The sequence below is a fragment of the Thunnus albacares genome, chromosome 1 (assembly GCF_914725855.1).
Source record: "Thunnus albacares chromosome 1, fThuAlb1.1, whole genome shotgun sequence".
NCBI classification, from domain to species: Eukaryota; Metazoa; Chordata; class Actinopteri; order Scombriformes; family Scombridae; genus Thunnus; species Thunnus albacares.
The window spans coordinates 37,867,293-37,880,067 of record NC_058106.1 but is presented as its reverse complement, the minus strand read 5'-3'; the positions used below and the strand labels follow the sequence as shown (position 1 = coordinate 37,880,067).

Below are 12,775 nucleotides of genomic sequence, written 5' to 3'. Positions count from 1 at the left end.
GATCTAACAACAGGTGAGGAAGTGTGTGTGGAGCCGATCAATTCAATTCAATTCAATTCAATTCAATTCAATTCAATTCAATTCAATTCAATTCAATTCAATTCAATTCAATTCAATGGGCTTTATTTGATGAAAGTTTCAAGAGCAATGTTGCCAACACATCAAAGTACAATTTGTCCAAATATTTTGACATTTCAAAATAACAGTAATATGAACATTAACACAACATTAAGTTTGATATGTAGACATTTTATATATACAGTACATGCTATGCATGTATTTGTGTGTGTGTGTTTGTGTGTGTGTGTGTGTGAGGGTGCATGTAACATATGCCTCTTGCATGTTACATTAAATACATCAGTTGAAAATCTTGTAATATAGAATATAATTTTGTCAGAAATTTTACCTTTATTTAATAGTTGTAAGGTGTACATATTTGTATTATTTTCATATTTTTTTGCTGTATATTTCATTTAAATTTCATATTTAATACTTGGCTACACAGTATCCAAGGTAATGATGCAGCTATAAAGCATCACCGTGGGAACAAGTCAGACCGGGCTTGTATCCCCCAGGTGAGTGTGTGACTGTTAATGGAAACCTGTAAATATTAATTTATAGCTGATCTGAGAGAGAATTAATTACTAATTATAACTATATTGACATTCAGAGTGATTATCTATGTGAACCGATTCATCTGTATCAATAGTGTCAATACTCCTCCGATAGCAGAACTCTGATTTGCTTTTTGGCTCCATGAAGTCTATCTTTGTGAGGATGTGACTTTTAGACCCATGTACGTATGTGTGTGTGTGTGTGCATTTGTTTGTTTGTGTGTGTGTTTATCTAAGTGTCTAAGCCTAACCGCTTTTTTAGCAATCCAATCAAATGCAAAGGATTTGATTGGATTGCTTGTACACCACCCAAATATTAAATTTCACTGGGACTGTAAGATCAAACTTAGTGGTTAAATTTACTGTTGAAGAGCTGGGGAGGCGCCATCGTCAACATGGATAACTGCGAGGGATCGGGTGAATGAATTCTCCAGTGACTTTTATGCGGACGAAGGAGTGTTGTTTTGTAAAGTGTGTCAGCACTCAGTGGTCTACCTGAGGAGGCAGACCATGCTGGAGCATCTGAAGTCCCTAAGGCATAAAAACAGAAAAGCAAGTTGTTAACTAGCTTTCTAACATTTGAAATTCTTCTCAAAATGTTACCAATTTACCAATTCAAATAGCAATGTTTATGAGCTGCCCTAGCTAACAGCTAGCTAATATTCTCATCAAGATGATACTTATAATCCTCTACCAATAGAGCAAAGCTAGCTAGCTGAAATCAGGCTAGCATTTGGGTACTGGCAGTTTTGGAAACCTCTATAAATCATTGCCTTATGGGGTAGTGTGTGGATAAAGTTTTGTGGCCTTTTTGGAAAGATATTAGAATGCCTTCATATAAAAATTACTAGAGAAGGTAATGGACAAGTTTCTTTGTCTCTGTATCCCTGTGTATGTGTGTGTGTGTGTGTGTGTGTGTGTGTCCAGAACAGACAAGGAGTCTGACTAGCCAATAGCTATTATCAGATTCCATTTCCACCCAGTAAAAGCCTAGAATTGGCCAATCACAGTCAGGTTTGTCAATTTCATGCCCTCCCCCTGTTGCCACAGCAGCCAATGACTCAGCAGTTACAGGACGAAAATAGAATCTGCTAATAGCAACAATGACTCAGCAGTCATTCAGAAATGGAATCTGCTGTATTGGTGCTTTTACTTAAGTAAAGGATCTGAATACTTCTTCCATCAATGCTCCATTTCCAGTCCAGTGTCCATTTCCACTGGTAACAACTCTAGTTATGATGGTGACAGTGGGAAAGGGAGAATGAATCAGAATAGACTTTTCAGATAGCAAAACTCAGATTTGCGCTTTGGCTCTGTGATGTCTGTCTCTGTGAGGATTTGACTTTTAGACCTGTGTGTGTGTGTGTGTGTGTGTGTCAGGATGACAACAGTGTGGATTTTACACATTCAATACTTACATGTCAACCTCATTGAATTGTTCCATGTAGGCCATGGCTGTGTTTGAAATCACGTACTGACATACTGCCTGCTACATACTCAATCAGTATATAGCCTACTGCATACTGCCTACTTAATGATCAATTAAGTCTGCCTACTTAATGATCAATTAAGTATGCCATTACAAGCAGACTGTTCACACTGAAGTATACTCAGGCAAGACAGTCCAAGTATCCCAGAATGCATTTCACACCAACTGGCAGTGATGGCAGAGATTTTAAACCAGGCTAAAAGCTTTTGTAATTTTCACTCTAGAACTCTTAATATGTCACTTTATTAAGTTTTAATATTTTTTAGATGAGAAAGTAACTATATAGATTCCCAATATGTGGTCAGTTTATCCAAATAATGCCGCATACTCAGAAATTCTTGCTAATCTAGTATACATAGAGGCATTTTTTGAGTACACAAAATCCACATACTGTGCAGTTAGAATGCACTACACACTCAATTTGACATATTTAGTATGGATAGTATGTTAGTATGCAGTTCCAAACATAGCCTATGTATTTTTACTGACATTTGTGGGAAACATTGTTAAACTGTGTAGATTAGATCATTGAAAAAATAAAAAATTGCAAAATAAATGTTTTTCAAGTAAATATATGTTATGTATGGTATGTAAAATGTATTTTCAATGTACAGTGAATATCTGTCTTTTTCCTTTACTTTCAGTACAATCTAGGAATCAAACTTTGGGTTCTTGCCTCTCTAAAACCCCATCTACAGCTGAGAGGAAGGAGTTTCTTCTGGACTTTATTGAGGCAGATATTCCCCTGGAGAAATCTCCCAAACTGGCTCCTTTTTCGCAAAAATACTGCAAGCAAGGAGGATCTATTCCAGCTCCATCTCATCTCCGATATGACTACCTGCCGGGCTGTTCCCTCAGTATGTGGAGGACATCCAGCGTGCAGTGAAGGGAAAAGCTATCTGTGTTATACTGGATGAGACAACAGATGTCTGTGGTCGCTGTGTCCTTGCCATTCTTCTGCAGTCTGTGGACAGACTTCCTCTAGCTGCAGATCGTGTTCTCCTTGAGAGAGTTAACTTCACCACTGTGTCTCAGGCAGTCATCGCTTGCCTTCACACTTACAACATCAACTTCAGCGATGTCTGGACTTTTGTCACAGATTCAACAAGCTACATGGAGAAAGCCTTCAACACAGTTCTTCAAGGCCTCTTTCCCAACGCCAAACATCACATGCCTGGCACATCTGCTCAACTTGGTGCTCGAGGTCTTTCTTGACACCTTTGAGGACCTTAATCGAGTGTGTAGCCTTGTGAAGAGGGTGTTTTGTAAGGCCCCCCAGCGTCGCCTGGAGCTGCAGGCCTACATGCAGGCTCTAGGCTTGGCTCCTGTCATGCCAGTGTTTGCTGTCCTGACTAGATGGGGCTCCTGGATTGATGCTGTGCGATTCCTGAAGGAGAACCTTGACATTTTATATGACTTTATATCCACCTTACTACTGTCTTCCAAGGTTGTTTGGGACCTAATAGCACTCCTAGCGGAAAAAAAATACACGTGTTAAAAGCCCAGGCTATCTTCATTGTTGAACACACCACTGAGATCTTGGCCACCCTCACCAAACTGCAAGACACATTCAGACTGTCCTCTGCCATCATCCATGGAGAGTTGGATGACCTGTATATGTTGTTTGAGTACAGAAGCACTGCAGGTGCTGAAGACTGGTGTCCTGAGACTAGAGAGCAGCTGAGGGTGCTGGATGAAGGGGAGAAGGTTGCCTGCTCTCAGCTTTTCCAGCGGACCATGGCTGAATGTTCTGCAAAGCTGCAGGCTGTGATGGAAAGGCATTCCTGCATGGAGCTTTTCAAATCCCTTCCAGTGTTTGAGCCAGCAAAGGCGACTGGGCTTAGAAAGAACATGGATGATTATGTTCAGGCCATACCTGCCCTAATCCAACTGTCAGCTGAGGAATGGCACCACTACATTCGCATGAACAAGAGTGACACTGTGGAGATCAGTCCTGTGCAGTGTTGGGCCTCCAGGGAGGACACTCTAGCCTTGATAGCCGCTTTGTTCCTCCACCTCCCTACTACCTCAGTGGATGTAGAGAGACTTTTCCCCTACTACACGATGCTGCTGACACAGAACAGAAGGAGCCTGACTGAAAACAACATTATGATGATGCTGATTGCATGCAGACCCCAAGACTAATCTCCACCACGAGTGAGTCAAAACCCGTTAACTCAGTCATATCACTCACTGAGTCATTTATTCCGTTACTGTACTGTTGATTTGTTCACTTACTTGACAAAATTAATTTTGTTGGACAATTTGGATATGTGGATATTATGACTATCCAAAGAGTTTTAAATTTTACGCAGATGCATTATTTTAGAGTATCAAAGAAAGTTTTCTGTGCCGTTTTTAAAGGTTCTCAAAAGATATTTGGTGAAGCTGAGGTCAAGCACCTTACCAGTTATTTATTCATGTATTTGTTTGAGTATCTGTTGAAGTGTTAATGGGAGTTGATTAATTAATTATATTATATAAATTCATTTTTGCTCTCTCTGCTCCACATTGAACATTTAGTGGCCATGTTTCCTGCATTTTATGCTGGTCGACTTTTCCAACAAATGTTCATGTTTTGTTTTGAACTGTTTGTGATGAAATAAAATCTGAAATTCAAAGGTTCTACCAAAATCTACTAAATATTTCTTTCAGCTTGCTTGAGGTAAATTTAGGTTGTTTAATGCATTGTGTATGCTTATTTTTGCTCAAAAACAGTCTTTCTTATCTTAAATGAATATTGTCTATCACATGACAAGCAAAAAACATTCTGCTAAATTCTGTAGATTTTCATTCTGGATCACCGCTGAAAACTGTAAAAAAAAAAAAAGTTTGGGTTTAGATATGAGTCACTAACAACAGTCTTTCTGGAGGCAATTCTGAACTGATGCCTGAAGCAGGGCAACCAGATCCATGTAGGTAAAGTATGAACATAAATCTGAAGGTAGAAAAACATGAATAATGGAAGGCATCTCTACAGTGGCTTATATTAATTAGTCAATTCAATTTTGTCTTAGTAATTTAAAAAGTCATTCATGTCTAAACAGCGCTTTATTTTAAAATTTTGAATAAATCCAGGTGGAATTTTCTTCGATTTGTGTTGTAGTCTTCCGCAAAATAAACTTATTAAAAAAAAAAAAGGCTGAAGACTTCTGTTTGCTGATGTTTTTTATTAAATCAAATTTGAGGCTTTTGATTAATATCTTAGACTGCACTATAATTTTTATTCTCCTGTTTCTCTGGTCTTATTCTATTTAAACTTATTTTTGTTTTTAAATTTGACACTTTCATTTCTATTTAATGTTTTTATATTGCCTTATGTTGCTTTTACATTTAGTCCAGATGCCTTTGTCAGGGCTGGGAGGAGCATGTTTGATTATTAGCAATAATTAATAATCATCAAAGGTAGTTATTAATTATTAAATCAATAAATTTGTGAATACAAATTAATAACGGGGCACCACCCGGAAACCAGGACCAATGGAGAAGGTTTGAATCCGAGCTCTGACTCTCTCAACCAGCCTCTTATCACAACAAGTAAACACAATAATCACAACAGACTTCTCTTTAAATGTACAATAAAATTTATTAACCTCAGGAAGAATAAATGCAATTAACAAATGCTTTAGTGATCAAATTACTGTACAACTAGTGCTACCGGAGCAAAACATACATAAAACAACAGCTGTACACGGTTAAACACACATGCAGTGTGTGTGTTTTTGTGTATGTGAGTGAGTGTGTGTGTGGGTGACAAGATGGCGGACGTAATCTGGGATGAGGACGTCACGCGAGAGACAAGATGGTGTACGTGATTATAGGAGGAAGTCATGTCATGGGAGAATCAAATGGCGGATGTGACCACAGTGTTTTGGTTAGAGTCAGTGGCTAAGATGGTGGCGCCTACTCAGCACAGGTCTCTAGTTGCACGATGGCACCAGCCGGAGGTCGGCAACTCTGCAATCACCCAATTTGCTGTGTGTGCTATCAGCAGAGCGCCACTGTGTCCCACGTTATCTGCCCACCAGATGTGCAAAGGGGCGTGAGTGTTTATGTGCATGTAAACAGGGTTAGGAACAAGAGAGAGAAAAGAGAAAGAAACGCCAGCTCATGGTGGAGTCCCACGACCGTGGGGAAAGAGCAGTAGTTGCTTTGTCACACAGAAAAGCGCGCGTATGGATGGTAGTCTGTAACACATGTTGTCTGGACTTTGGACCAACAAACCAACCTGCTGTCTCGCTTGCAGTGGCACAATATAACAGCAGGGACAACACAAATTAGCTAAGCGTTGTGAACACAACTAAACAAGCAGCAAACATCAATGCTCCTTGGAGCTTAGCAGAAGGAAGGACTCGCTGTTCTGTCAGTTCACAACAACTGTAGCAATAAAGCTTAACAAGCTATAAAGCTAACAAAACACACAATGCAACACTGTCTCTGCCTAGACGTAAGCCTCTTACTTAGGTCGCTTCAGAAGGTGATCAGATATGTGTCCATCAGTGGGGTCCAGCTCGGGTCCTCCGATGCGTGGGTCCTGGCAGTGCCGTTCCTTGTTTCCTTGAGGGTTAACAGCAGCTGGTTTCTCGGTGGGCAGCGAGAAAACACAGGAGAGTCGACTCAGTCGGAAGGCAGTGGGGCACAGAAGTTATCCGTGTCTTCTTGAAGAAATCCTTTTCTTCAAGAAGGCAAATAGGAGAGCGCTGCGTTGCAACAGCGGTCTCCTCTTCAGATCCAGTAATTATGCTCGGCTGAACACAGGGAAAAGTCACAGCTCGTTCTGCGAGGGGAGGATCTTCAAACTTGGCAAGGGGAAAATACACGTGCACGGAAAGCTGGTTACCTCCTTCAGTAAACTGGCTCACGGGAAAAGCAGAGCTTCCTGCGGCACAGTTACAATGGAAAGACCAGCCTGGTCGCCAGAATAAAACGTTGGCATTGTATATTTCTGCAAGCCACAGATATGTTATATATATACGTTTCAACACATAATACGTAGGATATTAACATTTCAACAATACGTATTCTATTAACATTTTAACATTTCCAGAATACATGTCATATCAACATTTCTAAAGTGACTTATTCACATGAGATCTATATGACCCGACTTTCTTATGAGGAGGATGAGGGGTCGGTGGATGGTTAGGAAGTTTGTTGGCAGAAAGTTGGAAATCAGCAGAGAGCACGTTTCAAGACCACCTCAAAACCGATGCCTGCTGCCCGTTTCAACTGACAAAACTAGGTGTTTTTAGTGAGATGTCGGGACATTTGCAGCCGTTTTTATTTATTTAGTTTTTTTATTTTAAACCAAAGCATGATCTTTCCCTAACCCTAACCAAGTGGTTTTTGTGTCTAATCTAACCAGACCTTTACCACTGTGTTGTCACATCATAAAACATCATTGTTCAACAGATAATGGCCAACATTGAAACGAAGACATTCAATGTATCTGTGGTTTTGCAGAAACGTACAATGGCAACGTTTTGTTCTGGTGATTGGGTTGGGAAAGACAATGGGTGTATCTGTGTGTAGCAGTGGTGTACTCTCTCTCTCGCTTTGTGTTAAGGACAATACGCACACTGTCACTTTTTGGCTCTGATCTAAATTTATTCTGGCCTGGTAACAAACACAGTGGCATTCTCCACAGCCAACTCTCACAGCAGAAGTTGCAGAAAATATACATTGACACAAAACAAAATTAATTACTCGCTGCTGCTACCAGCTGCACCACGAGCATTAGCTACGAGCTAATATTGAGCTAGCAAGATCGCTGATAACTGGCTCAATAAGTTGTTACAAATTACACCCACCCAACATCATCACCAAAAAGTTGTTGTAGTTACTGGGGATGTCCAGAGGGCCCAGTATTAGTATTTGTATTTGTTGAGGCAGCAAAATTAATTAATTTTAGAAAATTAAAGTGTTACAATAAATGTTCATGAATAAACTACCTTATGAAGGAGGTCCCCACACCGAGTGTTGAACTGGAGTCTCCCAGATCATAGACGACTGCGCTGACTACTGATCTAAAACTTTACTCATCGCCTCATTGCAGACAGACCTCTACCTATTTATACACCCATAACACAGAGACAGCACAGCATGTAACATGTAGGGAGGAACTTCAAAGGCGATTATTGCTTTGCACTTTTCATTTATTTTCTATTTTTTACAACCTAACTTTGGGGAAAGGAGACGTGGAACAATGAGTTATGGAGAGTCCCTTGGGAGCACTTTGCGTGTGTCAGTAGTTCAGCTTTATCTCTGGGGAACACCCCCATCTCTGGGAGTGATGTCCAAATAAGGAAATGTGCGTCATGTAGCAGGTGGATGTGACTCCCTTCGTTGAGACCTGCTGATAGATGTAACAGGGAGCAGAGGAGAGAGACTGAGATAGCGATCTAATCAACCTGTGCGCTGGTATTTGACATGTCTTTTTTTTCTCCCTGAAAACAAATGATTTTTAAAATATTTGTATGAAACAAATATTTGTAAAAACATCCACTATTTGTGCTTTGCCAAATAACGTATTTGTATTTGGGCATACCGTTAGTAGTTACTGGAGGTTTATGTCAACATATAAGGCAAATAAAACAAAATGTAACCCTGAATTTATTTTACCTTGATACTTTAAATTCCTTAATTTTATGGAGAAATTGAGATGATTGTGATTCTCATGGTCTCTACATGGTTTTCCTAAATTTTCTTAATTCTGCAACACAGCAGGGAAAACAACTTTGTCTACTAAGAAGGCTTTAAGTTTTATCAGGTGATTTACTGTAAATGGACGTTCTGTTTCCGAGAAACCAGATGATCATTATGTGCAAACCGAAAGTGAAAGTAGCTTCACAACAGAATAAAAGGGCTGTGATGCAGGACCACCTTGGCACATGCAGGGAGATGCTGCACTCCATCCGCAGGACAGATAGACGCCTTAACAACTGAAGACTGCATGACTGAAACCAACTCCTGGATAGAAGAATGTATTTTTAACATGGGAGAATCTCTTCTACAAAGGTAGGTTATACTTTTATTTTGTCAGTGTTTTTTCTGTTATGTGCCTGAAAAACAAGTTGAACAATGCACAGCTATTTGTACAATAGATTATTAATCATCATTAATGTGATACGGAGGGCTCCTCCTGTTCAACCTTGGCATGTTGTGACAACCTCAGCCTAGCATTTGCTGAATCATGCACAGAGAAAATGTTTTTCTGAAACTGTTTTCAGTATTTTTATTGACAAACCTGATTTTACTTTGGATCACTATTATCGATCCCAATTCTTTCTCAGATGATCAGATATTGATTTTTTTCCTTCTCTCTATTTTCTTTTTTAGACAGAACAGTCTAGATCCAAATAAAACACACTTAAAGAAGGCTTTTTAGGTTTAGGGTTAGCTTCAAGCTTCAAAAACAATGACAAACAACAGCAATGACAACATCATATTACAATGAAAAAGATAGTAAATGTAGAAAACAACTAAGCAATATGGATTGATTGTGGGAAAAGGGAGGGGGGGGGTGAGTGAATGAAAGTGAGAAAAGAAGAGAGAGAGAGAGGAGGGGAGAAAGGGAGGGGGAGAAAGAAAAAGTGAGAGCGTCAATAATTATTATAATAATAATGATAATAATAACAATACAACAATATAATGTAATAATGATAATAGTCTTGTTTGATAGTATACTGTGGCGGCGGTAGCGGCAGAGGCAGCCACAATAACAATACAAAATGGGTTAAATAATTAGATATTTATATTAATTTATATCAATTTATATCTATTTGAGTTTATATCAATTAAATTAAATTAATATGGATATGGGGGGTGGAGCCAAACACACAGAGCCCAAGGAGAGGAGGACACCATCACCCTCCCACACGACAGCCGCCCCCACCCAGCAACACAGCCACAGCCCAGGGACCAGACCAGCTGAGACCAGCTAAGGGGTATTCCTCCTGTAGTATTTGTTTGTTTGTTTGCTTGTCTGTTTTGGAGACGGTCCAAACCTAGTCCAGCTGGACCACTCTCAGAGCCTTTGGGACAGAGTTTGTCCAGTGGAAGGTGACCATAGATTTTTTTTTACTATAAGAGGGGTAGGGGTGGAGGTACCACAGCCAGCTACCTCCGGAGGGCAAGGAGTCGGGAGAGGCGGGCGCCCCCCCCCCCCCCCGCCCCACGCCCCGCATGGCTCCACCCCCCACCGCCCTGCAAATATGACATAATAATAATAATAATAATTATTATTATTATAACATCAACAGCAACAACAATAATAATAGTGTAATTCATAGTATCTGGCATAAATGACAATAGTAGTGATAGCAACAACAATAATAATAATAATAATAATAATAATAATAATAATAATAATAATAACAATAATGATAAAGATATTTAGTTTCTAAACAACAATAATTAGCCTATCATGATACATATTGATGATATATATGTATAATTGGAATGAGAGGGAGCGGGGAGGGAAGAAGTAAAACAAAGAAATAAAAACAAAAACAAACAAACAAACAAAAAAAAGATGGACAGGAAAAGTGAATAAAGTAAATAAAAAAAAACGTCTGTTATTGGTTGGGTATGTGGTCTGATATGTGGTCATGTACGTGGCTCTGGCTTTGGTTATTGATTTGGATTGGATTCTGGGTCAGATATTGATTTGTTTAACTGCTTTTATTCACATAGTCTCAGTGTCTTTATCACCAGACCTGGACAGGGCAACAAATAATTGATGACATACCCATGAATCAGAGATATTAAGGAAAACATTATTATTGTTGATTTGGTGATTTCAATGATTTATGTCCATTCATTCGGTCGCTATATACAGATGATAGTACATGTATAGTCCGATACTGCAGATGTTTCACAAGTTCAGCAGAAAGACAGGTCACAGTTTAGATGAAATTCTCATATATTTGTTGGATTTAAAACAATTTAAGTCTTCACAAGAGTCACCAGGCAAATTTAAAACATAAAGAGAAAATGCGATCCTATTTTTACAGGTTGAGAGGGGTGCTGGGTGCTGTGGTAATTGAATGCAGCTTATTTTCTTTCCTCAAAGAACACATTAACAATAAAGTCTGCACACGACAAATTGGTAATTTCATGAACTGTATTCTATTATATTCTATCATATTTACTAAAGTGCCTTGTTAAAAAAATATTATGGGTGTTTTGTATTTGCAAGGACACAGCTAATCAGTGATACATTTCAAACCCTTGATATTTAAAGGCTGACTAGGATAAATGATTGTTGTGAGTTGGATAATAATGTAAAACCATTCCAGTTTTCTCCTACAGTCCAACATGTCAGTGAATTTGCTACGGCCTGTCGGTGTTTCCGGTTAATGTGAGTGTGAATGTGGATGTTTATGTGTGTGGGTGTAACCTGCCTCCTGTTCATGATGCAGCGTGTATCATATTCCCTTCCTGTTACTGCATGGTAGACAGACTCCAGCCTCCCATGACACTGTACAAGATTAGCAAGTGTAGAGATCAGTGGTGAACTCAGGCTGTCTGAGGTGCAGGGGCGAAAAAATATAAAGGACACCCAATGGGCCCCTTCAGCAGAGAGCGATGATGCATGTTGGTAAAAAAGCTACATCTCCAATTAAAATGAACATTTTATAGGGTGATTCAGGATCTAAGGAAAACAACACCTCTGTATTAAAAAGGATTTTTTAAACATTAATTTTGCAAACATCTCTGAATGGGTAAAGTTTTAAATGTTTATTTCTCAGACACATCTGTAATAAAAACATGGAACTATTAACATTTTGAGAATTAGCTGTTTTCAGCTGCTAGATTGGTGAAATCAAAGGAGAATTCTTTTGGCCATGAGTTTGTTAATGTTAATGACCTCGTTATGGTCAGTTGTGATGTTCCTCTCAATGAACAACAGAAGATCTGAGAACCTTCTTTCTCCACATCTGTTTCTAAACTGGGTCTTGATCACCTTCAGATTGGAGAATGATCACTGGACTGATGCAGTTGTTGCTGGCAGCTCAGACTGTACTGACCCAAAGGCAATGGAACAATCTAAAGGGGGTGTGACTGAGCAAACTACTGAGTAGTACTGTACCAAAATCAACTGAATGGAATAATGTCAGCCAGTTAATGGCCAGTTTGCTTGATCATAAGGGCGTCTTAAAGAGCACAGTATCTCATGTTCTTCAGTGGAAAGGAACTTCACAATGTTTTTCTCATATGTAGTACACCCTATACGGCACATTCACCATTTTAATTGTTCATTAAAAGGGCACTCATCATGGCATCATGTTTTCTCACACTTGGTGGCACCCTACAGGGCACTAAATACCTTTTTTTCATTGAAAGGGCACCCAGTTCTGCACTTGAGTATGTTAGACTTATGGGAACTAGAAGGGCACCCGTACAGAAGCTCCAGCTCACCCCTATTATAATGGCAACTTATAGGACACTGCATTACATCTTGTGGCTGTTCTTTACAGGGCACTTAATTCCAGATTGTCACATGTAGAGAGACACTCTATAGGGCACTTAATCCTGATTTACCCTTTGGTATGTTTCCTCCTTTGCGTGGGCACCTTAGGGGGCATTTTATATGGTTTGCTTTACAGTAGGATCATCTTAGAGGGCACTTTTGTGATACTTTTTTGTCCTCAGGGGCACTGGGGTGGGT

General features: G+C 39.4%; 2 protein-coding genes across 2 annotated transcripts in view; both read left to right on the top strand.

The window, feature by feature from the left end:
- Positions 1-12,775, top strand: part of LOC122986658 (interferon-induced very large GTPase 1-like) — a 75,482-nt gene that overhangs the window by 51,600 nt on the left and 11,107 nt on the right. The gene's annotated exons all lie outside the window — the stretch shown is intronic.
- The window catches only part of LOC122987643 (interferon-induced very large GTPase 1-like), a 41,686-nt gene continuing 37,773 nt past the window's right edge, over positions 8,863-12,775 (top strand). The window contains 2 exon segments of the mRNA XM_044359634.1: positions 8,863-8,872; positions 9,024-9,120. The gene's annotated coding sequence lies outside the window, so the exon portion shown is untranslated.